At 39.1% G+C, this 19,293-nt stretch overlaps 1 long non-coding RNA gene and 1 other non-coding gene across 3 annotated transcripts in view; one reads left to right on the top strand and one right to left on the bottom strand.

Annotated features, from left to right (window-relative positions):
• LOC140847761 (uncharacterized) overlaps positions 1–19,293 on the top strand; it is a 215,827-nt gene that overhangs the window by 97,617 nt on the left and 98,917 nt on the right. The gene's annotated exons all lie outside the window — the stretch shown is intronic.
• Positions 5,420–5,530, bottom strand: LOC118969502 (small nucleolar RNA U13). Its single transcript, XR_012123334.1, has one exon. It is a non-coding gene; the product is annotated as a small nucleolar RNA U13 (small nucleolar RNA).

Below are 19,293 nucleotides of genomic sequence, written 5' to 3'. Positions count from 1 at the left end.
ATAGAGATGATCATGTGGTTTTGTCTTTCTTTTTTGTTTATGTGGTGGATGATGTTGATGGATTTTCGAATGTTGTACCATCCTTGCATCACTGGGGTGAATCCCACTTGGTCATGGTGTATGATCCTCTTGATGTATTTTTGAATTCGGGTTGCTAATATTTTGTTGAGTATTTTTGCATCTATGTTCATCAGGGATATTGGTCTGCAGTTTTCTTTTTTGGTGGGGTCCTTGCCTGGTTTTGGTATTAGGGTGATGTTGGCTTGATAGAATGAGTTTGGAAGTATTCCCTCCTCTTCTATTTTTTGGAAAACTTTAAGGAGAATGGGTACTATGTCGTCTCTGTATGTCTGATAAAATTCCGAGGTAAATCCATCTGGCCCAGGGGTTTTGTTCTTGGGTAGTTTTTTAATTACTGATTCAATTTCATTGCTGGTAATTGGTCTGTTTAGATTTTCTGTTTCTTTCTGGGTCAGTCTTGGGAGGTTGTATTTTTCTAGAAAGTTGTCCATTTCTCCTAGGTTTTCCAGCTTGTTAGCATATAAGTTTTCGTAGTATTCTATAATAATTCTTTGTATTTCTGTGGGGTCTGTCGTGATTTTTCCTTTCTCGTTTCTGATTCTGTTGATGTGTGTTGACTCTCTTTTTCTCTTCATAAGTCTGGCTAGAGGCTTATTATTTTGTTTATTTTCTCGAAGAACTGGCTCTTGGTTTCATTGATTTTTTTCTATTGTTTTATTCTTCTCAATTTTGTTTATTTCTTCTCTAATCTTTATTATGTCCCTCCATCTGCTGACCTTAGGCCTCATTTGTTCTTCTTTTTCCAATTTCGATAATTGTGACATTAGACTTTTCATTTGGGATTGTACTTCATTCTTTAAATATGCCTGGATTGCTATATACTTTCCTCTTAAGCCTGCTTTTGCTACGTCCCACAGAAGTTGGGGCTTTGTCACTTAGCTACAGCAGAGAAAACATAGTGATGAATAATGAAATATGCATGAAAGGAAAAATTTTTTTAAGTTTTCTTAAGTAACTCTGAAATCACAATGTGTGAAAATACTTTTTCTCTCATGATTCTAAGTGTCAAATTCCTGAGCGCAGAGGAGCGTATTTCTTGCTCAGCTCTGTCATGTGGCAGGACAATGGTAAATGGGAGCTGGCCATACCTTATCCTCCCCTTGTGCCAAGAATGAAGTCTGGTTTAGTGAAACACCTATTAAGGCCACACCTACTGGGCAGAAACTGCCAGATTCCCCTGGACCCTAGAATGCCACTGCCACTCAGTGTGGGAATAAGCCACGCATGCAATGCTGCTCTTTGAGATGGTGGAGGGTGTTTCCATTTAGGGTGCCAGGTAAAAACTCAGTGACTAGTATTGTCAGATGATGGATATTTGCACATTACTCTAGTAATTGCCAGGAGAAAATGATTTTGTTTTCTCTGAGGCCTGGGGTTAAGAAAGAATTCACTCATTCTAGGCAATTTACCAGATTGAGAAAATTGCTTAATTTTTTTTTCCATTTGGTTACTTCTGTTTGTAATATTTATCTGTGGTACAAGATGCCTTTAAGCCTTTCATTAAAGGATGACTTTGCTGACACATGATCAGCTGATTATGGGACAGGGATAGGCAATTGACCTTGGCCAACACAGATTCTTTGGTCTTTCCTGCTGTAGCTTTTGGAAAAGACTGATTGTACTGAAGTTGCTAATCTGGTAGTATAAGATTTAGGTTATTGGCAGAATATTGCCACTTAAAGGAGCAATGCCCATTCAGAGAAAGGGAGAGAGAGGAAGCCCTGAGGACACTGGTGAAACTTCTGGATTCAGCCATGCCTGAAACCTCAGATTTTTAGTTCCATAAGACAATATCTTTATTTTAATTTTGCTGTCATTTGTAAGTTAGCTAAAGTTAAGGTCACTTGCTGCTATAGAGTTCTAATTACCAGTAGAGAGCCATCTGCATTGCAGAGATCCAGTCTCTTATATTTTTAAGATTATCTAGGAGTAATGATGGACTGTAACTTTGCTTAGCATCTATAACATTATTCTGAAAATGGTCTACTTTGTTTACTACTTCATACTACTTAGCTTATTCTATAGCCACTGAAATCTATTGACAGAGCTGTTTACTGGGCAAGGTTGATCTTGGAAAGACAACATGGGAGGAAAGGTCACCAGAAGGCAAACCTCAAGGGAAAAACTGGAGAAAACATCTTCCCTCTACAGGTTCCACCATCTCCTAGTGTACACAGTCAGGTACCACTTGCCTTCTTTTTCCAAGGATGTTTTTTGGGGATTAGTGGGGCAACAAGTCCTCAGTCCAAAGTGTGAGAGACGCAGAGAGGAAGCTCCTTGGCCTCCTGCTCAGTGTCCTGGGTAGTATGTCGATGAGGAGATCTGGATTTATAAAGCTTATGTGGAAAAGCAAGTAGCCCAGCAGTGTGATGAAAAATAGGGTCATGAAAAAGAGAACCTGAAAAATCCTGCAAAGAGAAAGCCACAAAACTTTCAGCCAGATGTTAAAAAACCAGGAACAAAATAGTAAGTCATACCTAAACGCACACCTGGCTCCTTCTTGATATTCAAATGTCTCCCACTAAATCTTGTCTCCGTTCCCAGCAACCCCTTGTAAATGTGGTCCTTCCCTTGTGCTGGCTTGCTAGTTACTGTTTTCCATCACTGTGTTTTATTTTCTTTTAGTATTTATCATTATCTGAAATTGTCTTGTGACATAGTCACACCAATTTATACCCCGCTAGCAGAGTATACATTTCTATGGATCTACACCCTCTCCAACACTTACCATCAGACTTTTAAAGTTTCACAAATCAGATGGGTGTAAAGTAATATCTCATTATGGTCTTGATTTGTATTTCCCAGATGAACAGTGATGCTGAATGTCTGTGCATAGGTTTATTGGTCTGATGTGTTCCTTTTGCCCATTTATCTGCTAGCTTCTTTGAGCTTTTCTTACTAAATAGTAAAAGTTTTTTATATGTTCTTGATATGAATCCTTTTCCATGTGTACTTTGAATAAATTCCCTCTACTTTCTAACTTTCACTTGCTCTAAGTGTTGAAGAGCAAAAGTTAATAATTTTGAATAAAGTCTACTTTATCAACCTTTCCTTTAATTAGAATCAATCCTTTTCATGTCATGTTAAAAATCCATGCCCTATACCAAGGCCTGAAAGGTACTTCTATCTTCATTGAGAGTTTGTAGAATTTTAAAAATACGTTCACAAATTCTTTGATACTCCTCTCATTATGAGATTTCCCTTCATTGGGGTGTGGACTGGACTTACCGGCTCATTTCTAAAGAATACAGTATTGTGGAGGTGCCAGTGTATGTCTTCCTAGACTGGGTGCTAAAGACACTGCAGCTTCTTCCTTACTCTCAGGAGAAAACCAGCTGTCCTATTGGGAGGGTACCCAACCAGCCCTGTGGAGATGTGCCTGTGCTGAGGAACTGAGACCTCTTGCCAAAATCCAGCAGAAAAGCCAGTGTGAAAATAGATCCTCCAGCCCCAGTCCAGCCTTCTAATCACTGTAACTTTGGCCAACATCTTGTCTGTAGCCTCCTACCAGACCTTGAGCTGGAACTACCAGGCTAAATGACTCGAAGATTCCTGACTCACAGGAACTATGGGATGATAAATGTTTATTATTTGAAATTAGTAAGTTTTGGGGTAATTTGTTGAGTGGGAATAGACAACTCCTGCTGCATTTTAAAGATCCCTTTCTGTTTGTGGACATTTCAGTCTTTAACACATTGGGCTTCCTTTTTATATATGCTGAATGTTAGTGATCTGATATCATTTTTTGTCTTCTTTGGATAACATTTTTCCCTACCAAATTTTTGAACAATTCTTCCTTTCCCCTAAGACATATCATTAGTGTTATATATCAAAGGTCTAAATGTGCACTGTTTCTAAGCTCTTTTTTGTTCTGTTTCATTGTTCAGTTTTCGTAGTCTGGTCCCAATAGCACAATATGATAATTGTTGCAGCTTCATAGTAACTTCTGATATCTGAAATGGCATATTCCCCACCTCTTGCTTTTCTTTAAAATTTCCAGGTGATGTCTGACCCTTTACTCCTCCTAATATAGTATATTTTAGAATCATTTCATTCAATTCCATGAAAAATCTTTTGGGGAGTTTGATTGAAATTGAATTGACTATTTATCAACTGGAGACAACTGATGTATTTCTGATATTAAGGCTTCCTATCCATGATCATGGTATTTCTCTTCTTTCATTCATGATACTTTTAATATTTCTTAATACATTTCTCTAAATTTCCCTATAGTGGTCTTGATTTCTTCTTTTAATGATGCATTTTTTCCCCTTGCTGTGTTACTGTGATTTGCATGAGCAAACCGCCACTGTTTCCTTCCTACATTAACCTTATCCAGCTGTTCTGGGCTGCCTCCAGCCCCAGGAAAAATTCATTACCACCTGCCCTCACTAGGCAAAGAGAACCCCTTCCCCACCAGTTCTCTGAAATCTTTCTCTAGAGTTGATCTTAGAGCCAGGATCCAGGATCCATTCTGGTGAAGTATCTTAGAATTAGAATCAGAGGCCCTTTACAAACCTCTTTCCTCCTTCCTGCAAATCTCCTTGAAGCTGGATACAATATTGATAAGGAGGTTCTGGGTGACATTCCCAGGGAAAATCTTAGGAATAACCAAGTTTTTAATCTCTTGGGTTAACGGTCTGCATATCAGTGCCCCACAGAATGGTCGAGTAAAACAAGAGGGAAGGTATTTGTAGTTTGCTGAACTAAACTTGTACATTCTCCTCCAGATTAGCAACTCTCATTAAGGCAGACAGTCCTTGGGAGTCCACATGGGCCATTCCATGCTGGGCACTGGTGTTAAAAGTATAGGTGAAGGCAGTCCTAGGAGTTCTAGGAAGAATTCTACTAGTTCTTCCAGGAACACTATATGTAGGGATATCAAAATATGTAGTACTTCATTTACCTTGTATGAAAGGACATCCCCCTTAAGCCAATATTCTAGACATTTGGAAATTACCTTTAAACACCAATAATTTTATGTTAATCATTTTGATGGAACTCTTTCTAAATCATATTTCATACCACTTTGAATCTGTTCTGTATGCCTTCTTGAACAGATTATATTGAACATAATTTGACCTTTTCTTGAAAATACAAGGGCTACATGAATATAAATTTTTGCCCTCCCAGTGATTCCTTCAGAACTAATATGCACTCAGTTGTTTGAATCTTGAGTTCTTACTCAGGTTAACAAATATTTTTGATCAATTATGATGTGCTGGCTACTGTTAGGTGCTTTATCTCTTTTTCACAATCATTTCCTCTTTTATCTGTTATTAGGCAGCAGTATACTTGCATTTGGAAGTTCTCTCCCTATGTATGTATTTATTTTTCATGTCGGGAGTAAAGAGCTGACATTGTAACAAGGTTTGAGGGAGGCGTGTCTCATACAATAGTGTGAAAACCCAATCACTATGCTTATGAACCCCATTTCTAATCTACTGATTCTACTGAGGATCCAGATACATCAAATGAATTCAGACTGTTAAGGGAAGAGGGAGTAAATATGAGATTTCCCACATCTCTTTTAGGTGATAAGATTCCCAGTTTCTGATTCCTACTAGGCTGTTCCCTGCTAATACTGGAAAATGAGATTAGTAATTGCCTTTCGGCAAGAAGTCATAGCATTAAAACTGAGCAATGTGGTCACTGATGACACTAGTTTGTTGACTCTGTGTGTGTCTGTGAGAGAGAGAGAGTGTGTGTGTGTGTGTGAGTGTGTATACAAGGTTCTCCTTGTCAACTGCAGGATGGCTAGTAGATCTTCTAGTTTTCAGGAAGTCTGCTCAAAGATATTTACTTGCCTTTTACAGAGTCATATTCCCTTCTTTTGGAGAGACTTGTCCTGGGAGAAGAAGAAAGGACATTGATAAATAAGCAGTTTTTCAAAGCTGTCATCACTGTCAAGTAATATTCAGTGAGCCATTAGTTATATGTTATGTTTAGATACCATACAAGTTTTTTTCATAAGCATAAACAGATGAAAATTTCAAAGACAATGCATATACATATATATATGCATATATGTGTGTGTGCAGTACTTATATATACATATGCATATATATATACACACTTACATATTTATATATAATTTTGTGTCACTTTCTTATATACTGATAGGATTATAGGAAGGCATAGAAAGTTAAAGTATATTGCCCAACGTTATACAGCTAGTAAGTGGTAGGGCCAGGCGGGACCTCTGGGAATCCACATTCTGGGCTCTCATAACTCTTTGCTTACCTTCAGCTCAGCCAGCAACCTTTAGAGAAATGAACAAGCTATGGAAACCACACGAATATATTCTGAGATAAGTTTTAAAAGTATAAAAATGTAAAGATGAAGATACACCCTGAATTTTTGTGGCATTTCTTTTACAAAATATTTTCTTGGTTATTTCATTTTCCTTTTAACTTCCTTGGGAGATAAAAAGACAGAGGAATGAAAATCACATTTTAAAATTGTGTAAATAAGGCTCATAGAATTGGAATCATGAGAAACTTTATGTTTTATACATTTGGTTCTATAACTTGAGTCAGATGAGGTGAAGTGCCCTCTAATCAGTTCTCAGGGAGTGTCTCTGTAAAGACGGCTCAAACTCAGGGCATGGGACCATCATGGGACTCTCATAATCTTGATGAAGACACTCTGTTTTTCCTCTGGTGGGTTGTCAGATGAATACTTTGATGAACCATTTGGGATGGATGATGGGACTTATCAGAAAGTATGCTAAGCCTTGTCCTAGAGAGGGGGAGTCCAGTTAATTTTTTTTGCTGTGTGGAATATGCAAGAGAGGGGCCAGAATAACTTGGTCAGAACAATCGGAGTCCTGGTCACTGTGGGCATGTCTGACATATACCCAAACACATCTGATGACCCCAGGGACAATGGTGGATTATTGATGTTTGCTTTTTAGGAAAAGAAGACTTTTTTTTTTTCTGAGATTATCAAGACCATATATTTCATGCCAATAAATTTCTGGGGAATGTCAACCTTCCCTCTAAAACCAATATCATTGCAAAATAAAGTTAAGTAAAGGTTTATTTTCTACCCTGTGAACTTACTGGCACAAAATGCCAAACAGGCAAAGAGCCGTGATGCTCTGCATCCAATTCTATGTCCTTCTGACCTTTGCATATATGCTGGTGACATCACGATGTTAAACATGAACAGATTTGGAGCTGTGTCATAAAGAAGTGATGACTTCTTATGTTACGTCATGGGGCAACTCTGATCAGATAGTGACAGGTAACCCTGGTGCTCTGTGTTTTGAAAGATTCGGGACCATGTTGGGATCATCTGGAAAGAGTTCTGTGATTGCAGGAGGAGGGCGGTGTGGGTGTATGTGTCATGTATTAGCCTCTTCTCTGTAGGGCATAGCCTCAGTTAATGTTCCTTCTTGCTTGCATTCTGAACCTTCTTAGGTCTTAGACTAGTTTCTAACAGGACATATCTCATATTTACACGGCTGTAAGAGAGGGAAGACAGTTGTCTTCTTTGTTTCAGGTTGGAATGCTTTGAAATTATATCTAGTACTATTCTTGGAAAATGCACATGGGAAGCTTTGTGTATGTTTCCTGGCTTACAGTGTTTTGGAAACCCTGACAGGCAGTGGCCCTGAGAGGACACAGGGTGGAAGGCTCACCTTATTATTTTGTCTGTTATGTTCTTTTCTTGCCGAGTTCATGCTCAAGACTTTTGATCTAGGGGGAAATGAACCAAGATAGGGATTGAATAAAGTACACTCAAATATTCATACTACATAATGATTATTTTAAAAGTTTCATATTCTAAAGCTGTGCTGTCCACTATGGAAGCCAGTGGCTGCATGTAGCTATGAACACTAAATTAATAAAAATGAAAATAAATAATCTCCTCAAGATTATCAAAACCATATATTTCCGGCCAAAAAATTTCTGGTGAATGTCAACCTTGCCTCTAAAACCAATATTCATTACAAAAATAAAGTTAAGTAAAAGTTTATCTTTTATTCCTGTGAACTTGCTGCCACAAAATGCCAAACTAACCATGTTTCAGGTACTCAGTAGGTGGCCTGTGGCTCCTTATTGGATGGCACAAAGTTTCACTGGGCAGCTCTGTTCTAGAAACTTATCTTAGCAGTGAAGCCATACTAAATGTTCAAGAAGGCTGTCGGGAAACTTGAAGGTATCCTTCAGAATTCCAAGTCCTGGTACCCTGTGGCCCTTCCAGGCCACAATGCATACCAGGGCTATTTAGAGGCGGTATGAAGTTTGGGTCTCTTTACCTTGATCCCAAGATTCCAAGATATTTAATAAATGTAAGTACTTCTCAACTAAGTTAAGATTTAACTTCTAAAAAGGGGCCCAGAAATGGGAGTGAGATTTTTTACTTTGTTTTCTCACAATGTCAATTCTAGACAAACTCAGAAAGGAGGGGCTTTTGTTTTACCATTTCTGACCTTTAATGATCATAGTTTACTAGTTAATATAGTTTACAGTTTGAGTTTGGTAATATGACAGCCTTCGTGTGTCTAGAGGTTAGTTTCATGCGTATCTTATATGGCTGAGTCTCTATGTTTTTGGGGAAATGAGGGTGGTATTACTTTAAAGGGCTTTTCTGTGAAAGTAGGAATGTCCTACTCATCAGAGTGCCTAACTACCAGCCCTTTTAAAAATCAGATGTTCCTGCCCTTAATACAAACCTGAATAATTGAAAATGTGATAAAAGCATGAAGGGAGATGTGTTTCTGTGGTTTTTTTTAAGAAGGATGGAAGAAGGACCTGCATTTTAAAGTTGCTGTGGTTTAGTGGGAGTCAAGCAATCACTAATACAAGGGGGAGAGATGTGGGGTTGGGGCTCACTCAGTCCCGAGTAGGAGTTGGTCAGAGGAATGTTTGCTCTGACCCAGGCTGAGATGGAGTCACCACTAAAACCAAGAAGTTCCTTTTTTGCCAAAACTCACACTTCTCTCTCAAGGAGCCGTGTCTCTACCTTTTCTTCAGTGTTCTTTGAAGTTTCCTGGTACTTCTTCCAAGAGAAATAAAAGAAACCACAGTTACTAATTAGAAGCCTTATGCTTTTTCTAATCATAAGAAGCATGTGTTATCACGTGGTAACATGAATGCTGGGCCTCCTGTTGCAGCCCCACACCCACCAGCTCTCCTGGTCACTCGCTGCACTTCCTAGCTTCCCAGGCAGGTCCCTGGGTAATTGGCATCATGAAAGGAAAAGTGCTCGTTATGAATTTAAGAGCACAGAGGTCAGGAGACCAGGGCTGTAACAGAATGATATTGGTGCTGGGTTGTCAGGGACCCAAAGACCCTTTGTGATGCCACTTTGAAGAGTTAATATTGTTGTAGAAAGTGTTCTTTGAAAAGCCTGGTTTCATATTATCCTGTACCTTACAAACCCTTCTCTGTCCCGTTACCGCGAAACTGTACCTTAACGCAGAAGACCTGATCTTTGCAGAGCTGGGCCACCAATGGGTAGTCTTCCATTACCTGGGAAACCAAAATTCAGTCTTAAATTTCTTTCAGGAAATTTCTCTAAGAACCAGAGTATACTTGTTTCCTCCTACATCCCAGACCCTAAATGTAGGTTTCTAATTGTTCTAAATAAGGTTTTGCTGTGTGTATGAACTCATTTCTTTTCTGAGGCTAGATAGGCTTTATTTTGCAGGGAATTTTATTTTGGGACAGTTGAGAGAAGAATGGATACTAATTTGTTGAAGATACAGTTATGGAAAATATCCTATAAAAATTATTGAAGAGTAGGAAACCTAGGAGACTGCATTTACCTTCCTTCCCTTCATCCCCTCCTCAGCCCCATAGTGGTTCTGGATCTGGAACATTAGTATATATATATAACTCAATCATTTGCAGAATGTATTGCATCGTCTAACTGAACATCAATTTTCCTTCCTCTGGGAGAAGAAATACTGAAATTACTACCATCACCTTAGCCAGTTCCTTTTCTTGCTCGGCACAGGAAGTGTCCAGCTGTTGTAATTTAACCTATAGAAAGGGAAGAAGATGGGTAACTGAAGGTGCAAGAAGGCTTCCATTCTGAAATGCTGTCTCAAACGTTATCTTCCTGTGGTTGACGTGCATCAGGTGTGATATCAGATGTCTTTTTAATGGAGGCGAGTCAAACCATGCAGCGTCCTTCTGGTGAACCTGCCCTTCTACACTCCCAAGCCCTTAGCATTCATCAGGGCTCCACTCACGCTTAAACTACAATTCTTAGCTTCCTTCCTTCTTAGCCATTCCTCTTAGGAAAAACATCTATCTTGAAAAACCTCAGTCTTCCTTTTCCTTTTATATATTTACTGCCCACTCCTTTTTTGCTCCCCGTAGTCCTTCTTCCTTCTTTTCCTTCCTTGTTTGATGGAAGCCTATTCTATATTGGTCACTATGTTGGAGTGATGGGTAGAGGGCCATGAGAGCAGAAAGGATACAGTGGTGAACAGGATAGACAGGCGGAGTCTCTGCCTCACAGAGCTGACATTCTCGTTGGGGACATTAACAGATAAGTCAGCATGAGAATGATAAATGCTATGAAAGCAATACAAACAGAGAAATGTAGTGATAGCGATGGCATGAGAGCTATCATAGTTGAGGTCCTGTCTGATGGGATGATACTGGGTTGAAATCTAAATGGTAAATAGTAGCCATATGGAGATCTGGAAGAAATATGTCCCATGCAGGGTTGCAGCAAGAGCCAAGACTGTGAAAGAGCACATGTGTAGTGTGTATGTGGAAGTTATGTGGCTGGAGCTTGGGGAAACACCTGGGAAGGAGATGAGGTAGGGAAGGGCTGACATGGATGAGATTATGTGTAAGGCCCAGTAGCCTTACGGTGGCCTGCAGAGGGTAATAGGAGCAGAGGAATAGATGTGCTCGGGGCGTATTCCCTAGTTAGAGCAGACAAGCCTGCGTTTTTCCTTCCTTCCACTTTGAGCTCCACTGTTCCCACTTTGATCTGGGTACCATCGTTTCACATGTGAAGACTTCTAACAGTTCCTTTCCTCTTCAGTCAGTTATATCCAGGGCCCGAGAGCCAAATGTGCTAAGGGCTGTATCTTCAGGACGGTGGTCTGAGACACAAAGAGGCGCAGCAGACCTACCATTAAACTGAGGAGCTGATTGCCAGGATGTAAGAACAACAGAAGCAAGGGATACGCTATGGATTTCATAGAATTAGAGAAATCACTTGAGAATTCTACAACACATGTAAGCAAATGGGAGTAATTTAAAGGGTCAGTAATGCTTTAGAGTTCTTTGGAGGTAGGCTAATAGCTTCCAGGAAAACAATGGCCATTGTTTTGACAACACCTGGAACTACCTATAGTCTTTCGGCTCAGCTGGGGTGACACAGCATCACCAGACTTAAAGCCTTGCCATGGGCTCTGGAGGGCGACTGTCAAGAAAACTTGTTTTGAGCAGAAGGAAGCAAATGCAGTTGTATGGCAAGGCTAGTCAAGGGGCTTCTTAAGCCTTTCTAACCTGAGCCCCACGTTTATCCTGAAGCACATGCGGGCTCCACATTTCTTCCTTTCCAGATACATTTCCTGGACAGGCGTGGCCAAGGAAGCTGTTTTGGTGGCTTTGGACTTCCTGTTTTGTTTTTTTGTGTGTGTGGCCATCAGTACTAAGTTGGCTGACAGGAAATAGGGAAGTAATTCTCTATTTTTCACTTTCTATTTCTATTTTCAGTGTGTCCATCTCTGCAGGGGCCCCACAGACATAGTATGGGCTCAAGTGTGAGCTTCAGAAGCTAAAGAGAAATAAGGGAAGGGTAAGATGGAATTCTACAGAAAGTATCAAGTAAGAATTGTACCTGCTTTCTGAATGAAAAAATAAGTCTACCTTTTTGCATCTTTGATCAGACGGATTGTGCTTGTGCCCAGGTTTTTATGTTTGGAACACAATTAGAGAAATGCTAAGCAATGTATGATACCCTCAGCAGGGAGAGGCCCTAAATATTTGAGTGATAAATTGAATGACTCCTTGGAGGGGTAACACAACACAATAAATGAGTACATTTATTTATTTGGTATGATAAAAAAGGGCAATGCTATAAAGAAACATAGGTGAAGAGGGTGAGAGGAAATTCAGTGAGTACTGCTTAAGTGGGACGGAATTGAAGTTTTAAATAGGGTGGTGCAGAGAAAGCACTGAGCCTTGCCGGACCCAGAAGTGTGGTGTGGATGTGTTAAGAGGCCTCATCAATGGGAAGGAAACCTTAGGTTGTGCTGAGGTGAACACAGAATCTCAGGCCTCACGACCAAGGGCAGTAGCAGACGGGGCCCATGGCCCACAGAAGCATGGGCCAGCACGCAGCGAAGGAGGGCCCCGCAGGAGGCGTGAGGACGCAAAGCTCCTCCTTGGGTGCTTTGAGGACACGTAGCTTTTCCTGCAGCTGCCACTCTTCTGGGAAAAGAGAACTCTGGAGAGGGAGAATCTGTCCAAAATACTGAGAAAATACCCATAAGAGATTTTTAACTGGGAAAAGTCCGTGATATCTCGAGTTGGCCCCAGAAAACTAAACAACAGATGCTCTTTTCCCCGTCTTGCAGTGAGGAAGTGAGACTCAGTGAGGCTCAGGTAACTTACCCAGAGGGCTCAGTGAAGTCACTCCGGTCTGTCTTGCTTTAGAGCCAGTATTCCTCCTACTGTTAATTACTGTCTCTAATGTGAGGACACTGGGACCTGGGGATTCTATGGTAATTAATTGCTGGAGTTTCATTTCAGAAGCTTTGAGGATTCAATAAAGAACATTTTAAATGTCCAAGCAGAGCGTGACAGGAGTCCTAAAATGACAGGGTGTGCGATCAATAAAAGCAGATTGTTATCCACCATTATTGTTTTGACATTTGAATGTCTCTTTAGTCATTTCTAAGTTGAATCACATTGATGAATCAGCTAAAGGTCATGCAAGTAGCCATTCCAGAGAGGAGACCCAGAGACCCAGAGGAGAAGCGAGGAAGAGGCTCCCTCCGCTCTCCAAGCCCGGCTGGTGCTCCATCGGCATGTGAAGCCCCTTGGCCAGCCTCATCTAGATCATCCAGACCTGACTGTTCTCCCCACAAAAATCTTTGAGAACAAAAAGTAGAAAGATTTAGCTGGAAAATTAATCTTGAAGTGAAGTTAGAGGGTTTCTGACGGCCAGAGCCTTCCTTGGGAAGGGTTATCTCATCCTGCAGAGGGACCCCTGCAGGGTTCTGTGTGTGTCCAGGGGTTTGGACCGGGATTGCACTTTAGACATTGGAAAATGACAGTTTGGGTCATGGGGTGCCACTCAGCTAGCATCTCTTGAGGTCATGGATTACAAAGTGAACCTTTTCACTCTGTGTCCTTCCTGTACGAAGGAGATGTTTTTGTGTGATTAAAAACCCAGTGTTCACAGATCTTGGTCTGATAAAGTGCTGAAGGGTGTCCCCTAAAGATGGTTATTAATTCATAAATGCTTACTTTTAACAACAGGTGGATTTGTGTATATGAAGAAAGCATTAACACCACCTGCCTAATACCAAAACCTTTGCCTTTAAACTTGAGAAGCATCCCACAGGCCTCCGGGAACTCTGCTGTGCCACAGTAGAGGTTAGTCCTCTGAGCAACATTACTGGCAGAGGCTGACTTCTCAGAGGCCTTTTCTTTTCTGTGTTTTCCCCATGTGATGTTCAATTCTATTTATAACTGCAGTGCCAAAATCTCTGTCTAAAGAATCAACACTTACCCCTGAAAATATGTAACCCTTTCATCCCACGACTCACCTCTGATGAAAACCTATTCAAAGAGCTTGAAACACAATGTCTCAAATTTTAATACCAATCACCTGGAGGTGTTGATAAACTGACATGAAATTCGGATGGAGTTGGTCGGGGCGGGGGGGTGCCTGAGGTTCTGCATTTCCAGCACACTCAGAGGATCTGGCAGTGCTACTGATCTGCAGACCACACACGGAATAGCAAGAGCTTAGGCCATTGTTTTTCTTTTGAATATTTTGAAGATTATTTGGTCCTTGGAAAAAGTTGCCCCTTGAAACTGCCTCACTGTTACCAACAAGCTGTTCTGGACACCTCTGCAGAAATTTTCAAACAGATGGGGCAATAGTTAGAGAAAGTGAGATCATGGGAGGACTGTCCTCATTGGCCAACTGTTTCAACTCTCCACACAAGCATGAACTCAGTGCTGACCTAAAGGCTTACTCTCAAAATGACACATAAAGATGGATTTTACCAAGACTGCTTGACCAAATCTGCTTGTTTCTGATATCACCAGGCTCATTTTATTCAGTCTCAAATTAGTTATTTTCTTTGGGGTAATTTGAATTATTGTATGGGGCAAGAATATTTGCATGTCAAAGCACATAAAGAGAAGCAGCTCAATTGTATACTTAAATATTGTACTTGATTGAACAGAAGTAATACTTGTTCAGGGTTTTCATTTTCTGCTTAGATAATTCATTCATTTTAATGTGCAAAAAAACTGTTGTGGAAAATGCAATTTGTCAAAGGCATGTTTAACTGTCCAGGACAGATTGGGGACAGGGTATTGAACTAGGCAGCTTTTTAAAAATGTTTTAGCAATGTGTAATATGTATTGCTTTTTATGTAAAAAGCATAGCTATATATTATGTGTCTTATGTAGAAAAATGCCTTACCTGGAAAAAATAATAAACATGTGGTTCTATGTAAACTATACCAATTCTTAGATTTATCCCTTCTGTTCATTTTTTGAAAACTGCCTGCCTAGATGAAATCTTTAACACTACATTTTAGTCCACATCTTCCTAGTTATTAGTATTCCTGTCTAGCGAGGTTGTCTGTTGTTAAGTAGATATCTCTTCCAAAACATATTTGCCGAAATCTCCTTGACTGAAAGAGGTTAAGACCTTAACCATTTATCATTTAATTCTCCTACTTCAAGACGTTTGCTCTCAACCCACTACTCAACACCCTTTATCAAATAAAATGAAGATCTCAGCTTTGGGGACCAGTCTGTTCCACAGCAGAGGCACAAAGTAAGGAGCCCTATGTCAGTAAGGTAGTCTTACCTATTTTTCTCTGTCCATATGGACCTGTTCAATTAACTATAAATTCAATTTCTTTAATGAGTATGGAACTATTCAAGTTATCTATTTCTTATTCAGGGAGGTTTTGTAGTTTAGGTATGAGGAATTATTCCATTCCATCTAAGTCATTGAATGTAGATGCCTAGAGTTCTTCATTGTTGGGTCTGTAATCATGTCTTTTTTATTCCTGATGTTGTAATTTGTTTCTACTTTCTTGGTCAATTTGTATAGAGGTTTATCAATTTTTTTGACCTTTTCAAAGAGCCAATTTCTTGTTTTATTGACTTCTGTATTGTTTTTCTGTTTTCAGTTTTATGGATTTCTGCTCTTCCTTATTTACTTCCTTCTGATAACTTTGGCTTCTTTTGCTCTTCTTTTTTCTAGTTCCCTAAGGTAGAATCATAGTATTAATGTGAGGCCTCTCTTCTTTCTAATACCTACATTTAATGACATATTTCCTTCTCAACATGGCGTTAGCTTTATCCCACCAATTTTGATAGATTGTATTTTCATTTTCACTCAGTTCACAATGTTTTCTAATTCTGTTTGAAAACTTGCTCTTTAGCCTTTGGATTATTTAGCAGTTTTTAATCTAATTTCTAAGAATATTTTTCTGTTACTGATTTCTAATTTAATTCCATTATGGTCAGAGGATATACTTTACATGATTTCAATACTTGTAAATGTGGTAAGGTTCTTTTATGACCAGTATATGGTCTGTCTTGGTAAGTGATCTACGTGCCCTCAGAAGGAATATGTGTTCTTCTGTTCTTTGACGGATGGAGAGGTATTGTTCAGGACTACTACAGTGTTGTTGGGTTTTTTTTTGTCTACTCGTTTTATTATTGAAAGAGGAAATTGAAAGCCTCCAACTATAATTGTGGATTGATTTCTCCTTGCAGTTCTCCAGTTATATTGTAATACCGCTTTTATTTTTTGTTCCTGTGTGTGCATACGTTAAACATTGTATGTCTTAGTGCATTGGCCCTCATATCATTACATAATGAGCCTCTTTGTCCTTGGTAATTTTCCTTGTTCTAAAGTCTACTTGGTCTAATATTAATGGAGACAGTCAGCTTTCTTTGACAAGTGTTCACATGGTGTGTATTTTTCCTTCCTTTTTACTTTTAACCTATCTATATCAGGATATTTGAAGTGGGTTTCTAGACAGCATATACTTAGGTCTTATTTTTTTTGTCCAATTTAATGATCATTGACTTTTACTTGGTGTGCTTAGAACATTTATATTTAATATAATTATTGATGAGGTGGTATTTTCATCAGTCATTATTTTATTTGTTTTCTTTTTGTCCCCTCCATTTTGTATTTTCCACTTTTGTGTATTCTTTTGAAATATTTAAAAATATATTCATATTCCATTTTAATGTCTCTGTTTGCTTTTGGTCTTTGTGTAGTATTTGATGGTTGTTCTAGGCATTACCAAATACATATGTCATGTTTTAATCTATTAAAATTACTATTGTTCCTCTTCAAGGGAAATGTACAAACTTCATCTTGCCCCTTTTATGTTGTATTAGTAGTTGTCATATATATTACACATCTGCATACATTAAAAACTACCAATTTTATAATTTTGGCTTTCCATCGTTATATTCAAAGAACTTTAGAGGAGAAAATAATCTGTCATATTTCCCTATTTACCATTTATGTTGCTCTTCCTTCATGACTGAATTCTCAAACTCCCTGTGATATATTTTCCTTACTTCCTACAGTACTTTGAACATTTCTTTTATAAAAGCCTGCTCCTGATTAATTCTCTTAGTTTTCTTTCATCTGAGACTGTTGTTATTATTTCTTCATTCATCAAAGGTATTCTTACTGACTAACTCTGGGTTGACATTTTTTTTTCTTATACTACTTTTAAAATGTTGTACACTGCCTTCTGGCCTCATGAGAAGTCCACAGTCATTCAAATGTTATATGTCATTTTTTTTCCTCTGGTATCTTTCAAGATTAAAAAAAAAATATTTGTCTTCAGTAGTTTGATTAAGATACATCCCCGCATGGTTTTCTCTGAGTTTATCCAGTCAGGGGTTCTCTGAGATTCTTGAATCTGTAAATTTGTCTTTTACCAAATTTTGGGAGTTTTCAGCCATTATTTCTTCAAATATTTATTCTGCACCAATCATAGTCTCCCATCCTAGGTCTCAAATGGCATTAATGTTTTCCCTTTTTATTCTGTTCTACAGGTCTCTGAGACTCTGTTTTGATATTTTTTTTTCTCTGTTGTTCAGATTGGATAATTTGCATTGCTTTGCTCAAGTTCATAGATTCTTTCCTTTGTCATCATTAGTTACTTTATTTTTCATTGTAAAATGTCCATCTTGTTAATTTTTACATCTTCTCTTGATTTTCTGAGAACTACTGTCTTTCCATTTGTTTCAAGCGCGTTCAGTCCTACACTTCATGGAACATAGTTATTATAGCTGCTAAAGTTTTGTTGGATTTAGATTACCAATATTCAGAATAAGGTAGAAAGCTCTTGAGTGTCTTTTTCCTTATGACTTGTTCAAATTTTCCCTGTTCTTTGTATATTAGGTAAGTTTAAATTATATACTAGCCATTTTGAATATACTGTTAGGAGTTTCTGAGTCTGGTTAAAATCCTATGGGAAGTAGGATTTGCACAGTTCCAGTCAAGTTGGAGTAACAGAGACCAGTTTCACCATCCCTTTGAAGCAACCAAATAAAGGGACAAGTTATATGCAGCAATGGTTTTCAAGACTCTGATTGATATCAAGGCATGAAGGACAGCAATCCATGGAAAGATCAGACACAAAAGAGGCAAGCCCTGTAATTGCTCTTTTTAATTCCTTGAGAGAGTTACCAGATCACGATGCAGGAAAGAGGAACCACAGTTGAGAGTCTAGAGATGATGCAGGTCGGATCAGGGCTGGTAAAGGGACCTGACGACCCAGTGCTTTAGCAGTTCAGAGAAAGGATCCTGGCCTTCTGTGAGCACTGGTTTATCTATCTATGAAATCTCACCTAATGCTAATGGATGAGTTACTGGAAATCAGATAATGTATTTATTGGATAATGATAGGGAATATTTGAAAATCATTAGAATTCTTTTTCCTAATATTAACTTAGACAAAGTCCATTTTTAATGAAAAAAATGACAGCACTAAAAACATTAGTTGCTTAAAATGCACTTTAAAAGGGGGACTTTACTCAGTTTTCTTCCACCAAACAGCCCGCTTCCTAGGAATCAAAAGAGATGGTCTCTGTATGAAGAAAAGGGAAAATCCTGAAAAGCTCAGTGGGAAATCAGAGAATCAGAAATTGGGTCAGTCCCTGCTGTGTCCAGAAAAGACTTGCGGCCAGAAAGGCAGTGCTGTCCCCAAATCACGGGTACTCTCCCTGTCTCTACTCCCTCACTGTGCAGAGGCGCAGGAAGGCATTCTCGTTCTTTCTACATCAGAGACCCCTGGCAGCATAACAGCCTCTACGAGTGCTTGGATTTCCTCTACTACCACTGCGGCAGATCTCTTCAAAGTGAAGATGTGAGACACATGTATGTGGTTGGCTAGCCTGAGCCTTCCATGAAAACCTATGGTAGAAGTGTATAAAAATATTTCTGCCATTTTAATTTTAGACCATTAGATATAGATTTTTAAAATTGAAAGTAGCCCAGTGGCTTTACATAACTAGCTATCAGTTCCTCTAATAAACAGATTGAATGAAACTGGACCCTTTACCCCTCCAAAGAAACCAAAGTAGAGTTGATAGAACTTTGTCATTTCACAAGGTTCCTACTTTTCAAAGCTTTGACTTTCAACCTTAAAAAGGGTGACATTCAGTAAGAGCTAAAAGCCTCACGTTATTCATTTTTCTTTGAGCTTTTCTTGAATTCAAACTCTGATCTTGGTGTTTTTGGAAAGACTCCTTTTACAACAGCTGCCCAGTGAGCCATTAAAATGACAAGCCAAGGGCTACACGGAGGGTGAGAGCACTTAGTGCGATACTAACAGGGAGACGACAAAAAGGTTCCCTCTAGTCAGTTGCGAAGGTGTCTACATCTGGGAGCAGAGGGAGAATTTTCAAGTTAAAGCACAGATAATCTTTGAACTCCAGGGTTTGGAATTGGGATTATAAAGCTGTGGTGCCAGACTGTCTTTAAAGAAAACCCAAA

This window comes from Manis javanica, chromosome 1 (assembly GCF_040802235.1).
Source record: "Manis javanica isolate MJ-LG chromosome 1, MJ_LKY, whole genome shotgun sequence".
In the NCBI taxonomy this organism is placed as follows: domain Eukaryota; kingdom Metazoa; phylum Chordata; class Mammalia; order Pholidota; family Manidae; genus Manis; species Manis javanica.
Note: the sequence above shows the minus strand (reverse complement) of the source record. Positions and strands in the feature narration are given on the sequence as shown.